Below are 25,136 nucleotides of genomic sequence, written 5' to 3'. Positions count from 1 at the left end.
ATCCCTGCTTGAATGGGATGCCCTTAAGGTGGTAGTGAGAGGTCACTGTTTGGGTACACAGGCGGGTCTCAGGGTGCAGCTGGAAAAGGAGCTAACCACGTTAGAGAAGAGACTGGCGGCCGGGTAACAGGATGCAGTGGAGGGATCCCGGGGCCCACTTGATGGCTATAGGGAGGAACATGCGAGATTGTTAGAACGGCTGCGATGTCTCAATTATGCCGCGCACTCGGCGAGAACGCATCACATAGGAGACAAAGCGGGGAAATTGCTCACATGGCTTATGCGCCAAGGCGACTCTTCAACCCCCATTACATCTATACGCACGGAGGCCGGGGGCATTGCCTACACTCCGCGGGATATACACTAGGCATTTGTGGCCCACTATAGGGGCCTATACATGTCTCGAGGACAAGGTACGCGTCCGGAGCTACAGCTCTACCTGGACGGGATAGACCTACCGGCACCTACACATGCACAGACGGAGGAACTAAATGCTCCTCTCCTTGCGGAGGAAATACAGGAGAGTATATACTCCGTAGCGAACGGGAAATCGCCGGGACCAGATGGCCTACCGGCTGAATTCTACAAAGCCTATGCACATATTTTAGTTCCACAGCTGCTGACGGTATACGAGACTGCACTGGAAGAATCCACGCTTACTGACACGCAAAATGAAGCGTTACTAGTATCCCTCCTTAAGCCAGACAAAAACTCGGAGTCACTGGACTCCTACCGACCCCTCGCACTTCTCAATACTGATTATAAAATCTTTGCGTCCCTACTCGCCAGGCGTATATCACCCTTAGTGAAGTCATTGGTGCACCCAGACCAGAATGGATTTGTGCCAACCAGGAACACATCACTTAATCTCCGCAGATTTTTTTGGGTACAGCAGTATGCGACACACAGATGGCCCTGTTCAGGGTGCCTAGTGTCAGATCTGGAGAAAGCCTTTGACTCGCTGGAGTGGCCTTACCTGGCGGTGGTGCTAACCAAATACGAACTAGGTGACCTCTTTCTTAGTATGGTTCAGCTGCTATATCAACGCCCCACTGTCCGTGTTCGCACTGGCAGGCTTATATCGGATCCAATTAGAGTGCGGAGAGGGACATGCCAGGGGTGCCCACTGTCCCCACTGCTTTTTTCCCTAGCTATGGAACCGTTGGCACTATTACTCCGTAGAAGTGGCGAGGACTGGGGCATACGACTGGGAGACGGGATGCATGCAGTGTCTCTGTATGCTGACGACTTATTGTTATATGGTCGTGATGTAACTGACATCCCCACTTCCATAGCGGAGGTACTGAAGACGTTTGAGGAAATATCGGGCCTCCGGGTCAACTGGGCCAAGTCTGGAGTGTACCCCTTCAGTGCGGACACGGCGGAAACGGACGTGATCATTAATGGTTCGTCTCTCCCATGGTATCCCACTACCTTTCGTTATCTTGGAGTCCTCATATATCGGATGCCAGATGATTCACTAGAGGGCATCTTAAAGAGGGTAATCTCGGCAGTAAGAGCCCAAATACAATTTTGGAAATCACTTCCGTTGAATGTCACGAGTTGCGTGACTCTCCTAAAGATGATAGTCCTTCCTAAGCTCTTATACTATTTTTCGAACCTCTCGGTTTATGTCCCCACTAAGATTTTCCGTGAACTGAAAAGTATGTTCCGGGATCTCATATGGAACAAAGGCAGACCCAGAGTCGTGCTGTGGAAGTTATATGCCCCCACCTCGCAGGGAGGGCTAGCGGTTCCTAATATTGAACTGTATTAATAGCAGCCCAGCTGCAGTGGGTAACAAAATGGCTTAATGGCACTAGCCTGGAAGACACGGCAACCCTGCAGTAGGCCTGGGCTAAAATCCCGTTCCGCTCGCGGAAATTGCGATAATTTGACATTTTCGCGTTCCGCGGAGCGCGCGAAAATGTCAAAATTTCCGCATTCCGCAGCTTAGCGATAATTTGGTTCTTGCTCGCGCAGTAAAATAATACATTCTCGCGCGCGATCGCCTTACCTGAATCCCCGCGTTCGCCGACAAGTTTTCCCGATCCGGTCGCGTTCTCCACAAGATGTTGGATTGTTGGTAGCCATTTGCGCTGTCTCGCGACAGTTCTCGCCCACAGTAATGTCATTGGTCGCGCGATCACGTCTTTCTTCTCGCGATCATGCACCGCGAGAAGAGTGAAAACAAGATGGCCGCGCTCGCAAGCAACCACATGGGTAAGTTGGCGAGCCTCGACCATGCAGAAAATACCGCGAACGGGCGGGAAAAAAACTTCTGCATCTTCGCGATATTTCCGTGTGTTTGCGGAGATTTGTAACATTTTCGCGATAATTTGCGAAAGTCACTTTCGCAAATTCCGCCCACCCCTACCCTGCAGCATCCGTGGACCCACACCCAAATAGGTCACCTGTTCCATCCGGCGGCTAGACTCCCGCGCCCGTTTCAATTACATTTGAGTTTGGCGCATAGGTGTTACAAGAGAAGCTTGTATCTTACCCGAGCGACACTCCCTTATGCCCAGATATTGCCGATCCTGGGGACACCTAGAGGGCGATCGGGCACCTCTGAATCCACTCTTGTGCATTGGCATGTAGCAGGTGTAGACACTCTGGGGGATCTATACGAGGAGGGCGCACTTTTGACATTTGAGGCACTGGCGGAGAACACTGACTTACCGGCTGGACAATTCCTGTTACATACCTCCCTTATGCGTGCGTTTTCAGCCTTTCTGGGAGATTTAACGTCCGAACCCCCAACACATCTGTTGTTACAGTATCTGCACGTCATGGGGGCGGGTTCTCGCATAATACACTGGCTGGCGTCAGCCCTGCTCACGCAAACGCTGAAACCAATGTTGACACTTCGCATCTTCTGGGAAACGGACAGAGGCCGACCCTGGATGGATAAGGAATGGTCTACAATCTTAGCTGGTGCTACATATATACCCATAAACTCCAGATTCAAGTTAATACAAACATATATAATACACAGGGTCTATCTATCCCCAGACAAAATGAATAGATATTTTCATACTACCACGGCAGAGTGCCCACGCTGTCGGCAGCCTGACTTGGACCTGCTCCACATGCTTTGGTCTTGCACCTCCCTTCACGGTTACTGGCGACAGGTCGCTGCAACCCTGATGCATTGTACCGACAACTCATTTTCGCCCACATGGGAAATATGCATTTTAGGGGTATATGTCAGATCTAAAAAAAATAGCGATTCAGAGACCTAGGTTTAATAACTGCCAAGCGCTTAATTACGAAACGGTGGAAGCAGGCTGACCCCCCAGATATAAACAGCTGGTAAAGCTCACTTCAGATATGGGCACAGGCAGAGAGTATGGCACTACACAGGGAGGCAATGGCGGGGCTCGCAAGTATCCCATAGCGCATCAATGGGACGCCATGCTTACGGCCTTCAGCACTGACATGAGCGGGGAGGGCAATGGCACAGTCAGTGACTACATGATATACTAATTGAAGTTCCCAGGTGGTGGGGAGAGGGATGGTGGCGGATGTCTGTCGCAGTCCACTAGACGATATCCCTTGGAGGAAGTCGGATTTCCTGGGGGCCCTGTTCTTTCCTGTCCTGATGCCCAAGGCTGTGATATTAGCCTCCTACATCCACATAAGTCCGAGTCGAGTCCCGATGAGTCTCCGAGTAGTTATTCATGCCATAACAGGTCCCACACTCAGTAAGGCAATGGTTAACATACTTTCTTCAGATAGCAGCCCTTTAGTTTTGTTCTTCAATATGTTAACTTAGATAAAATATTCTTTATTGCTGTGTCTGTTATAATTATTCATCATCACTTTTCCTCATCGGCAAAGCCCGCTCCATTGTAATGTTGAACAGGCCACATGTGTGGATCCCCTGTGCCTGATGACGTTGTGTCTATTTGACACAAGGGACTTACACAATGTGCGTCATATTAGCATGTGTAGTTAGCAATATGTGCCTTTGTTTTCTTTTTAACTTTGTTCTAGCGTAGGCACTTGGAGGCTGCTGAGATATGTGGTGGGCAGGCAATTGCAACAATGTATGAGAAACTGTTCATTAGTAATAAGCTGATGTGAGTTTACGCATGTGAAATCGTGCTGCGGTAATAGGAGCAGCTATCTTATTATAATGTTATGATGACGATTGCATGCGGATATCTATTGTATTCTTCACAATTTTGCTTTGCCATGTTTTGTAAAGGAATGGAAAAATGTGAAAAAAGACCAATAAAGATATATTTTTTTTAATTAAAAAAAAATCATAGTCAACCCCTGTGAGACCTGGTGTGTCTGGAGAAATGCCACCCCATATAACGCCCATCTCAGCACCCATGTTGCGACAACATTATGAACATGGGATAAATATGTGACAGCACAGGGCCTGGAGTCCTATACATTCCCCTACACACCAATTCAATTCAGCCAGGCTTTCCCACCCACCCAGGAAGACTGTTCCTTCCTTCCCTGATGGGAGGGAGGCTGCAAAATGATAAATTGCTGCTTGTATGACTCCACCATGCCTAAAACCTTTCAGCAATGTAGAACCATTTATGACATTCCTCAATCAGAGCGGATGTGTTAGGTGCAGATCTGGCACTGGTTCACACACCCCTCCTTTGTGGGAAGTTGCTAGAGCAAAAACTCTTTGAACACCAATTATCCAAACTGATCAGCACTCTGGGCACGATCTCAGCAATATATAAGCTTCTCCTGGCACATGAGCGCCCCCCCCCCCCCGCCTTCCCCCATGGACATGGCTACATAACACCAAGTGGGAACGAGTATTGTGGACAGCAGCAGAACCTAAGTGATGGGATAAACTACAAAGAGACATACACACCTCCTCTGCATCCACTCATGGACGGGAGATACACTACAAAGTCTGGTTGGGTCAGCAGTACACTCCCGGGAGACTGCACCGCATGTACCACAATGCTTCTCCTGGGGTCAGTGGGGCTGAGGAGCACCCTGTGAAGCACTACATATAAGGTAGGGCCCTTCTGGGTGTGAGGTCTCTGCACTAACTTTCCCCAGTTCAGCTAATCCCAAGGTGATGCTCCTGCGTCTGAAACCCCCTACACAACCTAACTTAACTAAAGACAAATGGCACATCTGCCTGCAATGCCTGGGCACGGCAAAACGTGCAAAAGCGCATCACTGGAAAGACACAGAAATTCCACCAACCACACAATTGCACTAACAATGATTGACAACGCAAGCTACGGAACACCTAACGAGCAACACTCAGGGATCCCATTTAGCATTTGAACTTAAATGGAAACTATTGGTAAGGCACCTGAATACAGGGACGCCCAGCCTGCCCCCCCCCCCACAGATGATGGAGGGTGCTAGATCTTATTCATTGAGAAGAAGTGGCTGGACCACAATATTCAGTCATATTGCAACCACTACGAGATAGTCCTTAACCGACGTGTGGCTAAGACGACTGACTTGCAACCATTTTGCCTTTTCAGGTGAACACTGGTAGTTATTTACCCCTTCTGCAGATGGGGTTGAGAAGGGACGAGGGAATCTGAAGTCAACCCATGGAGGGGAGATGATGAACATGCCCTATGTAAATATACAAATGTGAGCACTGCGCCTACTTTAGCCAGTGGTGCCAACCGCTTTGTTCGACCTGTCTTACTTGTGCTTGTAATGATGTGTGACTGTACACGGTTCATTTAAAAAATTTAATAAAATGTTCTAAAACAAAATGAAACAGTACAACACTTGTGTGGCTGGGCCTATCCCTTGTGACAAGAAAGGCTCCAAAATGCAACAAGTAAAAAAAAAAAACATTCATTTTTTAAATAGAGCAACTGGGCAACTTTGATATCTGGGCCTAGGCTTGGCCTGCACTCAGGAATCTACCAAATACATACATTTGAGAAAACTAGGCACACATGGGAGTCCAGTGTTGTGTGATCTGAGTGGATCCCACCACACAAAGTTCTAACCCAGAATGCCCTGCAAATGCCAAACTGTGGCTATAATCACATACTTTCCTCATATTTCTGTGAGATAAAGTTACGAAAAATGTGGGGATCTACACCAAGCCACCGGACATCCTGACCTTTGTATATGATTTCCAGACCAAAGAAGATATTGTGAAAAAAGCCAGGGCCTCACAACCTATCCACTTCTGTGAGCACCAAATAGGGATCTTCCAGCATATCTCGGTGCTCACGCTCCAGCATCGCAGAGACTTCAAACCAATCACTGAGTTCCTTTGCTTCATAGAAGTGTCCTACGGATGGGGCTACCCCTTTAGACTGGTCTCCCGCTGGGAGGGACAACTGTTTCAACCCAAGACCTTTTGTCTTATATAATATTTTCTTGCACTCTGTCTTTATTGCTCTGTCGTCATATGTAATGTTTACTCTTGCTGTGTTTTCGTATATGTTTGCACGTGCTCTGTCATATGTAGTATCGCTCATGCTCTATCGTGATATGTTTACTTATTGCGTTGTCATGTTTGTCTTCACTCTGTTGTGAAAAGTTTGCTCGCACTATGTCATCAATCGTTCCCATATCTTAGTTGTCAGCTCACATATTAATCACAATCTTAAATCGGTAACATTGTGAAGCAGACCTTCTCTGAAACCTTCAACTCTTACAAACAGGTGCTAGCACTAAATCCTCGCCTTTCACCCCTAGGTCCAGACAGCCTAAACCCAGCTTCAGACCACCCCACACATCTGCAGCTTAATGATTCGCCTTTGTACACCGATACACGGTTTAGAACCGGAAATGGCTCCTCGCTCCTATCACAGCGGTGCATTTGTTAAAATTCAGTTAATCCCTGCCAATCAGGGTCGAGTTCATCCATTTAGAACTTTCAGGGCAGACAAACATGGTTGCCTTATATGGTAAAGGGGCCATCCAGTTAATGTCACACTAGGTCTGAAACCCAAGTAGACATCTCCATACAAATGAACTTTATGAAATGCGAGTTGTTAGTGATTGTTAGTGATGCAGGATTGGATAAAGAGAATTTTAATTTTCTCTACACTGAATGGTCCCTAGATGGCACAAAGCCACTAAATGGGCTTTTTAAAAATCAGCACATAATTGTTTTTAGCACGCAAAGGTGGCGTCATGCCCATGAAAGCCAGGACATGAGTCCCTAGAAAAGAAAAAGGTCTTTTATACTTCTGATCTCTCTGTAGATCCATCAGGCACACTTTAACCCCTAGCATGTCTTTCCCATGGGGAGAGGGGTCCGAGTGCCAGAGGGCCTCATGGATGTTAGTCAGGTGGGGGTGATACACCTCATGCCAGGAAACAGCAGTCTTCATGTACTCCAGACCTTGTGAACTGCTTGGCAGCCTCCATGCTGTCAGCTGGGCGAGGACATACACCCGAGAAAGGAGGCCCTTTGATTACCTGCATAAGGTATGGCCTCTGTGGAGCACATCAGGAACTGCTACCTTATGTGGTGCCTGCAGGGCAATACTTTGAAAATGAGTGAGTCTGGCAGGAAAAATATAAATGTTGGTGCGGTCTGACATGCTTCGAGCTCAGGACCTTTGGTGGGTCACATTCTTTGCTCCATGACCACTGCCTCTGGCTACCACAACCTCCTCTGCATCTGAAAAATCCACCCCACACCTTGCCCTTCACTCTGTAAACAGCCACCCACTTAGGGCACACAAGATCAGCAGTCTTAATTATTGCAATATCCTCCTCCAACTTCGTTGCTGCTTCCAACCCCAGGAAAAGGTGCTCCGGTTTGTCACAGGCATCCAGCACAACATTTCATCCTATGGAGCGCAAGCAGGCTGACCCCGATCTAATTTCCTCCTCCTATAATGTCCCCAACACTCCATACCCTCATTCAGGATTCACTTACCCTCCTGAGGCGGAAGCCGGGAGGTGCACTGTTTATTTTGAAATATTTGTGTCACAAATTCACCTGTGTTTTTAAAAGAGCTGTACTTCTTCTGTCTCTGGCACCTTGGGGACTTGCTCCTCGAAACTGACCGCGCAGCGGATTTAGCGCTGCAGCGGAACCGCCAGAACACAAACAAAACTGCCGCCATTGACGGCGTGCTGCGAGGCCACGCCTACTTCGAGGCCACGCCCCCCGCCCACTTCCGATTCCCTGATAAACATGTGTACTCACTGGACGCGCAGCGGACGGGCGCAGCGGGCGCGCCGTTTGCGCGCCGAAGGCGCGCCTAAGGCAAGCCTGTCTGCGCCCGTCAGCGCCAAGTCATCGCCTCTCGCCAGTCCCCCTGGCCGGACTTTACAGCAACCCCTTCGTTACGACAAAGATCACCTCACTGCCTTGAACCCTGGACGGAGATGTGTCGATATTATAGGTACACTTGGTCACACGCATCTCCAATGTAAATCCTGCTCCTTTACTACAACCAGCCCCTGTCGTTTACGACAGGCACAAGATGTGCCTAAAGCCTCCCCCCTCACGATTCTTCAACTCAATGTCAGATCCCTTACCGATCCGGAAGATTTTTCGTCAGCAATACCCCTTGCGCGTCGCTAGGCATCGTCTGCGGCTCCGCGTCTGTCGTCGGCGTCGTGCGCCAGAATGATGTCGGAGTACTTAGACGCCGCCCTCGCGCGCTGACGTCAGTTCTTGTACATAGCTTTCCGCGCCAGGAACGCAGAGCCATGCAAAGACCGACACTGGTGACAAAAATAAAATCTAGGGGCCTGAAAAGGATAACCTTAACCCTAGATGTCAGTTCGCAGAACGGGGAGGATGGGTGGCTCGGTGAGGAATCTAACTAACTAATGTTTCTTACAGATAAATCGTTACCGAAGGTAAGTAACTTGTTCATCTGAAAGAAACACGTTAGTTAGATTCCTCACCTTAGAATAGATACCCAAGCAATACCATCCCCGGTGGTGGGTCTGCGAACCAAGATCACACCAGAAAGTCCTGGAGGACAGAACGGCCAAAGAAGCCATCCCTCCGGACTATGCTGTCAAGGCAATAATGCCTGGCAAACGTGAGTAGCGAAGCCCACGTCGCCGCCTGACAGATGTCCTGCAAAGGGACACCCCGTCCCAAAGCAGTAGTAGCCGCTGTGGCCCGAGTAGAATGGGCGCGCAGCCCAACAGGAGGGTCCTTATTTGCTAAGGAATAACAAATTTTGATGCACAAAACGACCCACCGAGAGATGGTCCGTTTGTGCACAGCTTTCCCCTTCTTAGCACCCACGTATCCAACGAAAAGTTGGTCGTCCACCCGGAACTGCTTTGTGCAGTCCAGATAAAAGGAGAGCGCACGTTTTGGGTCCAGACGGTGGAGCCTCTCTTCCTCTTTGGAAGGATGCGGAGGCAGAAAGAAGGTGGGCAAGGTGACAGACTGCCCAAGATGAAAGGGGGTCACCACTTTCGGAAGAAAGGAGGGACGAGGCCGAAGGACAACCTTGTCCGGATGAACAGAGAGAAAAGGAGGCTTTGATGATAAAGCCTGGAGCTCACTCACCCGTCTAGCCGAGTTGATGGCTACCAGAAAAGCAGTCTTAAGCGTCAGCATACGAAGAGGACAATTATGAAGAGGCTCAAAGGGAGCGCACATTCGAAATGTGAGAACAAGATTCAAGTCCCACTGAGGCAGTACAAAAGGGACAGGAGGGAACGTGTGAGTAATGCCTTTTAGAAAGCGTGTAACTACAGGGGACTTGAAAAGAGAAGGCTGATCAGGAAGCCGCAAGAAGGCAGAGATGGCAGCAAGATAACCTTTCAAGGTGCCCAGGGCAGAGCCCTGCCGGGCCAAAGAAAGAAGATAGAGGAGAACCTCAGAAAGAGGGGCGGAAAGGGGATCCACAGCCTTTGCTGTGCACCATGCCACAAATTTGTTCCACCAGCAGGCGTATACAGTCTTTGTGGAGGGACGCCTGGCTGCCAGAATGATATCACAGACTTCAGGAGGCAAGTCAAATGGCATCAACTGCCGCCGCTCAATCTCCACGCATGGAGGTGGAGGCTGGACAGGTTCGGGTGGAGGACCGTCCCCTGCTGCTGCGACAGAAGATCCTCCCGAAGGGGCAGACGTATCGGAGGATCGGTCAACATACTGAGTAGCTCGAGATACCAGTACCTTCGTGCCCAATCCGGAGCCACCAAGATGACTTGAGCCCGGTCGTGCCTGATCTTCTTCAGCACTCTGGGCAGAAGTGGTATAGGCGGAAAGGCGTACAACAGACCGCAACTCCACTCTCGACGAAAAGCGTCTCCGAGCGAGTGCCGCCTTGGAAATTCCAACGCGCAGAACTGCTGACATTGCGCGTTCTCTTCGGTGGCGAATAGATCTAACCAAGGCTCTCCCCACTGCTGATAGAGACCTTGCGCCACTTCGGAGTTCAGACACCATTCGTGATCCATCATGCACCGGCGGCTGAGTTCGTCTGCTCTGGCGTTCAAAGAGCTCGCCAGATGTTGAACCACTAGGGTGACGTCCTGGTGTTCCAGCCATGTCCAGAGGCGCAGAGCCTCCTGACAAAGGGTCCACGACCCCACCCCGCCCTGTTTGTTGCAATACCACATGGCGGTGGTGTTGTCCGTGAACACCTGCACGACACTTCCCCTGACAGAGGGAAGGAAGGCTTTCAGTGCAAGTCGGATCGCTCTCAACTCCAACAGGTTGATGTGGAGACGAGACTCCGCCGGAGACCAGAGGCCTCTGATCTCCGCCTCTCCCATATGGCCACCCCATCCCAGGAGGGACGCATCCGTCACTACGACATGCTCCGGTTGGGGAAGGGAGAGGCTCTTGCCCGTGACCCAATCGCGGTCCGTGAGCCACCACTGCAACTGCTGTGCAGTGCCCTCTGAGATCAAGACACGGTCGGACAGGTTGCCGTGATGCTGGGCCCACTGAAACTTCAGGTCCCACTGCAGAGCCCGCATGCGCTGCCTGGCGTGATGCACTAGTAGGATGCAGGAGGCCATCAGCCCCAGAAGCCGCAACACTAGCCTGACCAAAACCCAGGATAGAGGCCAAAAGATGGGAATCCGGGCCTGAATATCCCGGACCCGCTGTTCCGGCGGATAGACCCAGAACTGCGCCGAATCGAGAACCGCTCCGATGAAGAGGAGCTTCTGAGAGGGACTCAGGTGTGACTTCGGCACATTGATGGAAAACCCCAGCAAATGCAGGAGATCCGCCGTAGTCTGGAGGTGGGAGACGACTGCCTGGGGCAAGCCCGCCTTCAACAACCAGTCGTCGAGATAGGGGAAGACTGGAACCCCTGATCTGCGCAGATGAGCTGCGACCACCGCCATCACTTTCGTGAACACCCGAGGGGCACTGGTAAGGCCGAAGGGGAGCACAGTAAACTGAAAGTGCTCTTGACCCACCAGGAACCGCAGGTAACGCCGGTGGGCCGGCAGGACGGGGATGTGGAAATATGCGTCCTGCAAGTCCAACGCTACCATCCAGTCTCCAGGGTCTAGGGCAAATAGAACCTGAGCCAAAGTCAACATTTTGAACCGTTCCTTCCTGAGGAAGGCATTGACGTTCCGGAGGTCCAAGATAGGGCGTAGGCCCCCTTTTCCCTTCTTGGGAACCAGAAAGTAGTGGGAATAACAACCACGACCTACTTCTGGGCTCGGAACGCGCTCGACGGCCCCCTTGGCCAAGAGGGCCGAAACTTCCTCGTGGAGAATATTCAAATGATCCCCCGAGATACGGTGGTGCTGCGGTGGCATGGCTGGAGGGGTCGTCTCGAAGGGGAGGGAGTAGCCCCTTCGGACGATTTGCAGCACCCACCTGTCCGATGTGATGGACCGCCAGTGGAGCAGGTGATGGCGAACTCTGCCGCCCACTGGCGTGGAATGGGCCTGAAAGCTCGGACTAGGAAGGCTTTGAGGCGGATGCTGCCGGGGTGGATGTGGGCTGACCGCGTCGTCCTCCAGAACCGCCTCGGCGGAAACCACGTCCGCGCGCAGGTTGGTTCTGCGGCTGGTGGCTAGGTGTACGTGAGGAGGCACCCCTTCCTTGGCCACGAAAGGGGCGAAAGGCGGAAGTTTGCGACCGCGGGGCCGAGAGGCCCAAGGACTTGGCCGTAGCCCGGGAGTCCTTAAAGCGATTCAGCGCATTGTCCGCCTTCTCACCAAAAAGGCGAGTGCCATCAAAGGGCATGTCCATGAGAGTGCTCTGGACATCACCCGAAAAGGACGTGGACCGCAGCCAGGCATGACGTCTAAGCGCCACCGTGGTAGAAATCGCCCTACCCAGCGAGTCCGTAGTGTCAAGCCCACATCGGATAGCATGTCGTGCTGCATCCCTCCCATCGGCCAGAGCCTGGGTAAGTCTTGTCTGGACCTCCTCCGGACAGAGGGGCAGCACGTCCACCACCGTATCCCACAGAGAGTGGGAATAACGGTCCAAGAGACAGGCGGTGTTCAAGGACAGCAGGCCCAAACTAAGGGAGGAGAACAGCTTTTTGCCAAACTGTTCCAGTCTCTTGGAATCCCGGTCCAGCGGAGCGGTCGGGAAGGAGGATTGGGAGGTAGAAGCCTGGATAACCAGGCTCTCGGGGGTAGGGTGTTGGGACAGAAAACTGGGGTCGCCCGGAGCAGGGCGGTGGCGCCTGGCGACGTTCCTGTCCACAGGAGGAACTGTGGAGGGCTTGGACCAGGTGCCCTGCAGAACGTCAATGAGGGCATCATTGAATTGCAGCAGAGGCTCAGTGGAGCTTGCTGCAGACTGAAGCACCTCAGTGAGGACGTTAGTCCTCACAGCCACGGCAGGTAGCTCGAGCCCAAGGGCTGCGGCCGCCTTGCGCAGCACCACAGAGAAAGCAGCACCCTCCTCCGAAGCCACAGTCGGAGGAGAGATGAATCCAGTGTCTGGAGAGGTATCCAGACCACTGGCCTCCCCCAGTTCATCTGCCCAGTCCTGTGACAGCTGAGCCTGAACGGCCATAGGATCCTCGGATCCCTCCCATTCGCCCCCGTCATCCGATTCCTGGTAAGCAGGAGGAAGGATCGGAGCCGGACGATAGACATAATGTGTCTCCAGCGGCACCGAACGCGGCGTCCATCGACGCCGCAACGGCGCGGGGCCCGGAGCGGGGCTGAACTGGGGCTCGACGCCGAGCGGAGCCGGCGTCGGAGGTGGAACCGGTGTCGACGCCGGCGGAGGAGGCGTGACGAGGTCGACCGGCGTCGGCGGGGACTCGGGAACGGGTCCCTCGGGCACTTGCGGCGTCGAGGCCGTCGCCGGGGCCGGAGCCGCCGGCAGGCAAGGTTGCCCAGTCGGGTCCGCGGGGCCCGAAGGCACGCCAGCGGGCATCGACGGCGGAGCCAGGTTCCTCATGGCCGAGAGGAAGGCACTGACTTCCGCCGGCGTCGCGTCAGTCCCAGGGACCGGCGGGTATGGGGACTTGCGCGGCGCCTGCGGCTCCGCTGGAGCCGCGGGGGTGGAACCACCCTGACCCTCGGCCGAGTCGCGCGACTGGCGAGGGGAGTCCGAAGAGCGGTGTCGCCTCTTGGACTTCTTGGAGTGCTTCGACTTACCCGAAGACTTGGAGCCAGACGATCGATGATGATGATGTCGGCTGCGGCTCCGCGACCGATCCTTGGACCTCCTCCTGGACCGGGATCGAGAGGGGCGCGGAGCCGAGTGGCGAAGCTCGAGAAGCTTACGGGACCGCTCCCGTCTAGCCTTCGAGGCCAGGGCCTTGCAGTCCGAACACGACTCAGCGTCGTGGTCGAGGCCCAAACAGTAAAGGCACCGGCGGTGATGGTCCGTAACCGACATCAAGCGGTTGCAGTCAGCACAGGCTTTAAAACCAGGCATCCTACCGGCACCGGAGTCGAGACAAGATCAAAAAGGATCAAAAAACTTAGTAAAAAAAGACTAAAAGGGGTAGCTCTCCCGGATCTGCGCTTACTGGCGCGGAAAAAAGAAGAACTGACGTCAGCGCGCGAGGGCGGCGTCCAAGTACTCCGACGACGTCATTCCGGCGCACGACGCCGACGACGGACGCGGAGCCGCAGACGACGCCTAGCGACGCGCAAGGGGTATTGCTGACGAAAAATCTTCCGGATCCAGTCTGAAGTCAAGTCAAGTCATAAAATTTGTATAGCGCACTACGTACCCAGAGGGTTTCAAGGCGGGGGATATTCTAAGGTGAGGAATCTAACTAACGTGTTTCTTTCAGATTGTACCCTCTTGACTCACATCCCAGAAATCTCTCATGATGATTTAAACAAACTATGTAGGAAAGTAAAGTCAGGCTCCCCTGCAGACCCTATGAGCCCCACCCACTTTATGGACTCACTGAATTTTTTTCTGCCGACCTTAGCTGCCATACTCAATCTTTCCTTTTCCTCTGCTAGTGTTCCGACAGCCTGGAAACAAGCTTGGGTCTCACCCATCATTAAAAAACCCGCTTTGGATCCATCAAAACCAGAGAATTTTCGTCCCATATCTCTGCTACCATGGTTGTCCAAGCTTGCAGAGGCCCATGTTAATGGCATCCTGTCCCAACATATGGACCAGAATAACATCCTGGACCCATCTCAAAATGGGTTCAGACCACGCCATAGCACGGAGTCTGCCCTCCTGGCCACCTCCGAACATCTCCGGACGATTTTAGATTCCGGTCAATGTGCTGCGCTGATTCTCCTTGATCTCAGCGCGGCCTTTGACACGTTATCCCATGACATCCTTCTTAATCGTCTGGAGATGGTCGGAGTCTCTGGCCTTGCACTGACATGGTTCGGCTCCTTCCTCAAAGATAGAACCTTTCGGGTGTCAGCCCCCCCATTCCTATCCAAACCCCATCCGATCGCACAGGGATTTCCACAGGGCTCTGCTTTGAGCCCCTCCCTTTTTAACCTTTACGTGCAGCCACTTGCAGCAGTGGCTAAAGAGTGGGGCCTGACGCTGGTGTCCTATGCTGATGACACACAGCTGGCCATCACTCTCATGGAAGGCCCTTCCATCTTGGCCTCTAGATTCAGAGATGGCCTTGCGGCAGTGGCCCAATGGATGACAGATAACTACCTACAGCTGAACGCCGGAAAAACAGAAGTGCTGCTCCTTGGCAAAAACACCTGCCACTGGAATGAGCACTGGTGGCCGTCATCCTTGGGCCCTACTCCCCCTCCAAAGTCCCTTGTAAAAAATCTGGGAGTCTGGATGGATGCCTCACTCAGCTACCAGACACACACTAAGAAAGTAGCTGCCACATGTGTTGGTCTGCTGAGAAGTCTCAGTCCTATACTAGGTTTTTTTAACGCTAAAGTTCGCCAACTTATCATCCAAGCGACCATTCTGTCTCGATTGGACTACGCCAATGTCCTCCTCCTTGGTGCAAATAAAGGAGAAATAGCATGACTGCAACGCGTGCAAAACGCGGCCGCACGAGCATTAGTTGGCCTTCCCCGCAGATGCTCGGTTAGAGCCACCATTCGCAAATTGCACTGGCTGCCCGTGAATTCTAGGATCCATTTCAAAACCCTTATCATGATCTTCAAAATTCTCAAACTCGGAAGCCCTATACTTCTACGACCTCTCCTCACTCCTTATGTTCCTCGACGTGATCTACGTTCCTCTAGCCAGCATCTTCTGAGCATCCCCCGTACAAAGCTCTGCCGCATTGGCGGCCGCTCCTTTAGGACCATGGGAGCCAAGCTCTGGAATGCCCTTCCTCCAAACATTCGCTGTATAGAAAATCTCCCCACCTTTCGTAAGGCCATCAAGACACACCTGTTCCCCCGTTTTTAACCTTCTCTTCCTCCCTTCTTTTTCTAGCTCAGGATGGGGGACTGTGACTCTCCCTAGCGCCGGGACGCCTCCTTGCTGGGGCAGCTGTTTGCGCTTTACCAAAACCTTAGATTAGAATAGAATACCATGCATTGACAATTTCCTAGTAACAACAGATGACTTTGATTGTCTCCACCACCAGTAGATCATCTCCTGGGTTATCGAAATGGCAGCGAAAGATGTTGGAGCGCTTTGTTAGGGTTTATAGCTCGGATCATATATATAACTCACTTCACATGTTGTGTCTGTGTAATATACAACACTTACACATCCTCTTCACTGCACTATTTATCACTACTTTGAAGACGTCACAGGCCGGTCTCTTCCTCTCATATTTACAATCTAACAAGCGGTCAAAAAGGCCATTTATTGCAAAGCAATAGGTCTCGCATTTGCGGGAGTTTAAGCTATTCCCATTGTAAAGGGCAATGCCTTTTATTTATGTTTTAAAACCCAAAACATAAATGAAAGGCATTGTCATTTACAATGGGAATAGCTCAAACTCGTGCGAATGCGCGAACTATTGCATTGCAAATGCTTGCTTATATTTAGTATTCCAAGCATGTTTCACAAAAAGAAAACCTACAGCCTGTAGAGGGTAAATCCACAATGTGCGATTCTGTCCCCGTCCTTTAAGACATGTGAAGTAAAGTTCACCCGAGTTGGTAACCTTACTTCTTGAAGATTTAAGTTCTATATAATCAATTCTCTGTGGGAATGGACACACCTGTGTGGACCTTCCTCGCCAACTGGAGCCATGTCTTTACAACACAGACTTCCTGGTATTCCACCAGCAGCCGAATCTGCAATGTTTCTGGAATTTCAAAGGATCTGAGCTCTTTGATGTCATGGTATGTTTAAGGAAGGGAAGGCGAGGCTGAACGGAGTCTCTGGCCAGGCCTCAAGTGAAGCACGTCTAATGTCTGATTAGAAGAGGCTTCCTTCCCTTCAGCTGTTTTGCTATCAGCGGGAGCTCCTGATCCGGCACAAATGCAGAACCATCAATCTTCGGGCAAGCCACGGAGAACGGAAAGTCAAGGCAGTCTTTAATGTCAGCCGACTCGAAGACAAAAAATAAATCAAGCGCCCCGCCCCTCCTCTTTCATAATAAATATCAAAGGGAGGGGCGACGGGGATACACTGTGGAGCGTGCGATGAATCCGATTCCATTTACGGAGCTTGGAATTCCTGGACAGCCGAGGCATTCTCAAGTGACCGCGCGCCTACGGACGGCGCTAGGGGCACGTAATCGGAATAGGAGCGGGAACTAAAAGGCACGTACGGTACGTCAAGGCAAATACAGTGCTACGGCCAACGAGATCAAGACGTCCATAGCATTAAAGCAGGTGAACCGGCACTAGCAAAACCAATAGGCCTGGCCCTGAAGGACTGTTCTTAGGTCGAGCCTAAAAGACAGCAAAAGTGTCTGACTGGAAAATACATATTGTGGGCTTACCAAGAATTTACAGGGCCTTATAGCCCGCCATTGTGTACCACTGACTGTTTTTTGTCACTCATTTGACTTGATTACTTCTGACTCGATAGCTTCCATGGTGGCATATTATGTTTGTCTGTCCCCTATAGCCTCTTTACCATTTCTCTGAGGGCCTTGTTTCTATTCACTTTTAGGAACTTTTTGGTTAAGAACTCCATGAGACTGTATGCATTTTCCAGCTCTCTCCTTCTCACCTCTGTTTGCTCCCCCCCCACCCTCCTTATTTTTCTCCTTTACTTCTCCCCTCACCCCCTTCAAGCTCCAAGTTGTGCTCGCCCTTCTGTGCTTCTCCCTGCTACGCCCCACTGTCACTTGTGTGTTCTCAGTCTGGTGTGCTTATACCCCACACACTGTTTTAATCTCCCCTGCACTGTGTTGTTCTCTCCTAACCCATGTGGCTCTTTCCCTGTTCCAATGCTTTTCTCATCCTCGTCTGCATCTGCTTCCTTGGTTTACTCCTCCTCGGCATCACTCCTGTGGCCCTTTTTAATTTTCTTCAAATTTATGTTTGCGCACAAACAATCTTAAATTTTTATTTAATGGTCCATACTGCGACTATCAGTAAATCAACTTAAAGCAAATGACTCCATGTAATGATACAAATGAATGGAATGATAAGACCACTTGCACGGTCACATCATCGCACCATATATATTTTAAAATGCTGCACACGTCGGGGAAAAAAACAGACACTTTAGAGCTTTGACAAAGGTTCTGGCAAATCCAATGGGTGCCAAAGCCAAGACCTATTGGGTTTGCAAGATAAACCATTCCAAGGCTTAGTATTCCATCACACTTCATTGCCCCATTTAAGGAGCACGTCATAACTCTTATGGGGCATAACATATTATGATTTACATCAGCTTTCAGTACATCCTTTCCAACTGCATGGTTGAGCAGGGTGCCTGTTGTGGTTAGATCTGTTTCAGAGATGTTGGGTAAGATTCCAGAGTGTGACACGCGCTCTAACCGTACTGCAGTGGCTGTGGTATGAGGAGGTGAGGAATAGTGCGAGAACAGTCTCACACCGAGATACCCAACACCTATTTAGGACATAACTAAAACAAAGGTTGTGTGGGGGAAGAGCTAGGTTTTGAAGGCTCTACACATTTTCTGGTATTTGCAAATTATTCCTGTTCTTACAGGGAGTATGTTTCATAAAATTGCTTCTATAAAAATCTGTCATGTGCTGCTCCTACTTCTAAATATTAGCAAATGGTGAGCAATCCACCATTCTAGTCTCTCCTCCATTCTAAGGTTACAGACCACAGAATGCTTCCACATCGAACTTTTTAGAAATAGTGCCTATCTGGGGGTGAGAAGGGAGAGGGTGGCAGAATGGAAGTCTCAGAATAGTCATATGCCACTGAGACTTGACCAGTGTAGACTTCTAGCACGGGCAGTGGCATGTATGCACTCACTGTGCATGTGCCGTTTGAGAAATTGAATAATCATAAATATACAACTGAATATACAGTTGATGGAAAAATAAAATTTCCTAATCTTGGGTATTCAATCCATTATTTTAATTAAAATGTAAAATTTCGTAGTGTATATAGCTTTTGGCAATTTCATTTAATAGCCAACTGATTGGCAGGTGCGTGCAATGATTTTGCAAACTTTGTTGCAAATCGAAATTGGTTATAATGAAATAGACCAAGTTAGCCCATTTTCTGCTTGTTGTTCAGGAGAAGGGAAAGAACATTTTCGACAACTCTCCCCAAGAATTGTACAAGGATTTTTAGCACTCCATACAAAAATGAATTTTGCATTTGGAGAGCTCCATGTCCCCTAATAAAAAAGGAGTGGTTGTGCCTTAAGGCTACTGCCTACCCTTGCCTTAAGTGCCTCCCCCACTGACCCACACAGCACCGCCTCGCTCTAGCAGTGTCTGGTGGGTCTGGGCTGCGGGACTTTGCACTGTCCTGTGAACACGGTGCTTGTTTGGCCGCGTTGGTCAGGATATGCCTTTTCTCCCTGACTGGACCAAAACCAGGAAGATACAATGGTTCTTACGAATCCATTAGCTGAACATGTAAGTAGTTGGGGATATTAGCACAAAGCTAAAAGTTAGTTATCCCACGAGCCTGAAAGGTTAATTACAATCGATCATCAAATACAAGAAAAACGATAAGACAAGGACTCATGACAACATATATTTATTTTTAGTAAAAGCATGAAATCAAATGATTTATAAACATTTATGGGCCAGAGTAGTAAAGTGAGATTAAAGTGTAGTATTTGAAAAATGTGAACAATTTTACTTCATCAATAAGAAAAATAAGCAAATATTTAAAAAAGAAAAATGTGAACTAAGTAAAGAATAGAAGTACAAGGCGATCAACACAAACATGGCGATATCTGACTGTACATTAAATTGAGTGTTCCAGTGGTCAAAGAAGGGTCATCTAATCCAAGGTCCAACACAGGACAGCAGGCAGCCAAGAGCAAACGTTCAGTCGATATTTTGACCAACAAAAATACTAAATAGAGATATCATCAGGATAAAAGCAGCAGGGGACACTTGGAGTACCGCCTTACAATATATTTGATATAAAAAGTACACTCAAATTAATTTTGGAGGTAGCAGAACCTACTGAAAAATGCAGAGCAGGTTTGAGTTAGGCTTGCTGGGCACCTAAATGGCCATAGTGTGGCAAGCATCTGGAGCAGCTCAAGCTTCAAACCCACGTTCTGCTGTGAAAGGCTAATGGAGGAGGTGGATTCTCGCCGGTTCCAAGTCCTGCAGCCATACGAGTTAAAACCCTAGAGGTGAGACCCTGGCAGGATGGAATCTGCCTCAGCAGGGAGCAGGGTAAGCATGCTGATGGTGGAGCAGGTTACCTGGGAGACAACCAGGAGATACCCCTGGTGAGAATAAATGCCGGGGATGCCTCCAGTCACCCGCACTGTAAGCTTGAGGAGATGCACAGGGCGAATACCCATGTGTGTTGGTTGAGAAATCAGACCCTGTTAAATGACCCCTAGGACATAAGGAGGACTGGTGAGGCTCCCATGCCTTGCCTACAATAGAGGGAATCCAGCACTTCCACTACAAACTGAATTAAACATGCCCCCTAAAGAGAACCAACAGATGTCCCAGTGCTAAAGGGACTTTTTTACCTTTACATGCTCTTGGGGTACCAAGGATGAATCATGGGACTCAGGAGAAACTGAGGAGGCCTCCTGCAGCTGATAACATGATGGTGACCGTGTTCTCTTTTGGATCTGGTTTAATTGACTGTCCTTTAATTGACTGTTCTCTTTTGGATCTGGTTTTAATTGACTGTCCTTTCTCTAGGCCGGATTACACAGTTTAAGTATACTGAGCTAGGATGTGAAGGGAAATGTTTTGCTTCTGTTTTGTGTTTTTCTTTTCTCCAAATTCTTGATTGTACCTGGGGAATATTTCTGGAGCAGAGTTGAACTTTTCAAGTATTGTGCTGGGTTGATGAAAGGTAAAATTATCTTTGAGATTTGAGGCTCTGTGATTGTGGTTTACAGTATGGCTGCCATCCAGATCACTGTCCTTATATCCTTGGTATGTAACAAGCTGAATAAATGATTGGAAAAAAATGCAGAATAACACGTAAAAGTACAGGAACCCACGTAGATTGAAAAATGGATTCAGATTGAAAAAGCAATCAGAATGTGATGAGAGAAGGTGACTCAATGTGCTTAATAAGAGTGCTCGGGAAAAAGTTGGCTTACCACCCTGGAAACAACCCACCCATTGCTGTGGAGAAATGTAAAGGGCTATAGAAGTTTCAAGACAAAAATAAAAATAAAAGACTATTAATGTCTGTGGGAAGTACAAGTAGATAGGGAGGAGTAACGTATCTCTGTAATTTCAAGAATCAGGACACGACAAAGAAAAATTGGTGGCAGAACATTTTCTAGTTAATTACAAGTCATATAATTGTGGTCAGAGTGGCCATACATGAACAGTTATAGAGGCCAAAGAACTACACACCTAAAGCACAAATATGAAAAACGTAGCTGAACTCAAGGTTTAAGTAGGTAGTAAGTTAAATACATTTGACACATTGACAAATAAAAGTTAACACTACTTGCTAAACACTGCAGCTTCTTTCGGCTTTAAAGAGTCAATACATCTTCCATCAAGCTATGGAAAACGTCTTGTGTTGCCTAACTTTACATTCAAGCATATCAGATTTGCCAGTGATCTTCCATACAGCCTATACACTTGGATTTTAAGGAAACTTGAGTCCAGAACGAGAGTAGTACTATGAGGAATATACGGAGGACAGTGGTTATGAAACAATTTTTGACTAATGACATTTATGGTGGAAATGTGACAGTCTAGAACAATTGTAGGACTCCCCTTCCCATTTGATTGCGTTCTGTATTTCCCATTGTTATGGCACACGAAAGGGCCACCTACCTACCGAGCTGGTGACACAATCACAGTAAAGATTGTTTCCATGAATTGTCTATAAACAGATCTCGCTTTCTAAGATTTACAAAATGGCATAATTGACAACTACACAAGCACTCTGTAAGCACAGCTCTCTGGATCCAGGTCTGAGAGCAGATTTTAACCTAAGCAAGTAGATTCTGCAAAAGTTACTTGCCAAGTGCCAGGCTTAGCTGGCACCATCCATGAAGTGTTTTCTTTTTGGTAGTTCAATCCAACAGGTTGGCACAGGCGTGGGTACAGTGTTATGATAAGATTACTCACATAAGTTTTAAAGTAAGCACCTCTCATCAGTTACACTCTCTGCTGTTAGCAATCAATGCCCAAGTGCACAACATGCCCCAATTGTAGTCCTGAACGTAACTCCACTAACTGGCTACATTTTGCAACTAGGAGGCACCTCTAGCTTTGTGTTCTCTCACTGGCCTTTCAAGATGGTGGGTGCCTTCTTGTGCCATGTGTATTAGGTATTATCCTGGGCACACTCACTGTAGGGCAATATCACTGGTGGCAATACAAACTGTAAATCCCTTTTTAAATAGCATCATTTATACTTGGGAAAAATGACTAACTATGACAGTGCTTGGCTATTATTGTGGAATCCATATTTAAAGTAGCTTTTCATACCTCCTTCTGGTTTGTGTAACTCTGCACACTGTTTATAGCTGGACTTACAACTTGGCTTTTATGGCTGCTGTGCGGCAGATGGTTTACATACACAGCAAATATCATGAAAGGAGCTTGAAGGAACACCCATCTTGTTTGACAAGATGTACTGTAAATACAATGGAACCTTTAAGCTCGGATACTGTAAAATCAGTGCTACGCTCAGTAGCCTTTCAATAAATTGTACCAGCTGAACACACAAACGCAAGGCTTCGCTGAAGTTCTATGCCATGTGGCTCGGAGTCGGACGGGGCTATAGTGTTTTCTACGGAGAACCTGAAAGTGGTGTAAATATCCATTAGAGGTCCACCAACCTCACCGCAGCGGCGGTTCCTCCAATAAGGCGGAGGAACCGCGACCACTGCCCTTTGTGCAGTGGAAAAAAGGAAAAATAAAATGATAACACAATGTTATAATCATTTTATTTTCCAAGGCAGTTTTACGCGGAGAGGCGGAGCTGGGCGGTTGCCACAGCCAGAAGTTTGAGGAGTGGTTGGCCCACTTAAGTGCACATTACGGTTTGGCCAGCCAAAGTCATGCTCACTTAGCATGTTCTCCACCGGGATGTAATGCACTCCCTGGGTGGAGAACATGCACAGGCTCCACTCCCTGTCTGAGGGTGACTAATCACGATGCTGCTGTCATGCTGGTGATAGCTGCACCGTGATTGGCTTAGGGATGGCTGTGTGCTTCCTCCTTCTGGTTCGGTAGGAACAGAAGGTGACGGAGGAGAGCAGGTGGCCGGCAGCCAGGTAAGTGACTTTTTTCCCCTCACCCTGACACTCCCACCTCACCTGTACTATTCTGTGGCAGCCACCACTGCCTCTAGTCAACTTCTGTTGCACTTGTTTCTTTCTCTACAGCTTAAACAATAGGTCTTGCCAATCTGAGACAGACACTTATCCATGATTCTTAAAGGTGTAATTTGACGCTATTCTCCTTGCTGTACTTGCAAAACTGAAGTGCCTCCCACTTAGTGGGAACAACATTTATTATTTTTTTTAATGATTTTATTCATGAGGTGTGACAAAATGCAACAAATAATCACACCATACAATGACAGTTAGCGGTCAGGTGTCGACATATGTAGCAATCATCTCAAGTTCACAAAAACGACAAATTAGTAAAAGGGGACATGTTACGCAAAGTAGTCCTGTGAAACGATCCACAGCTGTAGAAATGTCCAGATATTGACTTTTGTTCTATACAAAACGGCAGCCGAAGCGCGGATCGCCCTCCTGGGCTTTCTCAAGGCTTGTTCCAACCATATGTACGCATTGTGCAGTCAGAAACAGTCGTTTGATGCAGGTAACAGTTGCCACTAGATTTGATATTAGTCTGATTGCCTCAATTTACAATAAATCGAAGTATGTGAAGACACAATAGTGAACTCTATCCGGGATGGACTTTCATACAAATGTTTGTCTGCAGTGATAAGTCATCAGATTAAAGTATAGAAGCAAGGACCATGATAAGTCCGCGCATGTCTGTATATTTCCAGAATCCGTACCCAGATTCAGAAATCCTTCCCTTCCTTTCTGAATCGGGATACGGATTCTGGAAATATACAAACATGCGTGGACTTATCATGGTCCTTGCTTCTATACTTTAATCTGACGACTTATCACTGCAGACAAAAATTTGTATGAAAGTCCATCCCAGATAGAGTTCACTATTGTGTTTTCACATACTTCGATTTATTGAAAATTGAGGCAGTCGGACTTATATCAAATCTAGTGGCAACTGTTACCTGCGTCAAACGACGGGCTCTGACTGCACAATGCATACATATGGTTGAAACTAGCCTTGAGAAAGCCAAGCAGGGCGAAACGCGCGTCGGCTGCAGTTTTGTATGGAATAAAAGTCAATATCTGGACATTTCTACAGCTGTGGATCGTTTTTTGTGGATCACTTATTGAGACATCATCCTTAGAACTTGATTGATTGTGTCGTCTTTTGTATTCAGTGTATTACTCACTGAGGAATATAGTAGCATTTTTTTGGTATGCTTTGGTGTCTATCATAGAAAATTGTATCTAGACTATGTTATAGGTCTAGTGGATTAATACTCAAGGTGGGTGAGTAATTTGGATCAATGGGAGCACCTGACATAAATTGATATGATACTAACTTGGTGAGGACTATAGTATCAACTGACATCTTTGATGTGCCGATTGAAAAGCATATCCACCAATTCTTTTGGATACAGCCCTCTATGCAGTAGTTACCAGTTTTTTCCCTCAACACTTGTATATTTTGTTACTATTGCAGGTATGTGCTTTTATCAAAGGACAGCATATTCAAAGAGATCAATCTATTAATCAAGTTCAGATTGTGGGAATTAAAAAGCTTCCAAAATAATTGAACATCTGTGAAGAAGTTGGATCCGGCATTAGATCAATTGAACAAATGACTTCCCTTTGGTAATGCCTTATCCGGTAGAGACTATCTAGCCACAGATCCTTTACTTTAGAATTATGCACAGGCATCAGACTGGATCCAGACATTTTTCATGTGCAATAACCCTGTGCGCCAGTAGGTGGCGTCGTTCAGCTCCACGTGGTGTCGTTATCCGCCAGAAATGACCTGCACGTTGCCTCTATAGGCACCACTCCAGCATGCTGATGTCAGTTTCTTTTCGCAACTTTCCATGCCAGGAGTGCGGAGCACTCAATGGTGTGGAAAACTAGGGCCCTGTAAGGGGAAAGCCCTCTCCCTAGAAATCTGTTCACAGAGCAGGAAGGATGGGTGGGACAACCTACTTTTCCGCA

General features: G+C 48.7%; 1 protein-coding gene and 1 long non-coding RNA gene across 4 annotated transcripts in view; one reads left to right on the top strand and one right to left on the bottom strand.

Annotated features, from left to right (window-relative positions):
• Positions 1-25,136, bottom strand: part of MTHFD1L (methylenetetrahydrofolate dehydrogenase (NADP+ dependent) 1 like) — a 1,409,858-nt gene that overhangs the window by 691,841 nt on the left and 692,881 nt on the right. The window lies entirely within an intron of this gene.
• Positions 16,947-25,136, top strand: part of LOC146821500 (uncharacterized) — a 223,604-nt gene continuing 215,414 nt past the window's right edge. Inside the window, exon 1 of the long non-coding RNA XR_014963179.1 lies at positions 16,947-17,049. This is a non-coding gene — a long non-coding RNA (uncharacterized LOC146821500). The remainder of the gene's footprint in view (positions 17,050-25,136) is intronic.

This window comes from Triturus cristatus, chromosome 6 (assembly GCF_964204655.1).
Source record: "Triturus cristatus chromosome 6, aTriCri1.1, whole genome shotgun sequence".
Classification (NCBI taxonomy): Eukaryota; Metazoa; Chordata; class Amphibia; order Caudata; family Salamandridae; genus Triturus; species Triturus cristatus.
Note: the sequence above shows the minus strand (reverse complement) of the source record. Positions and strands in the feature narration are given on the sequence as shown.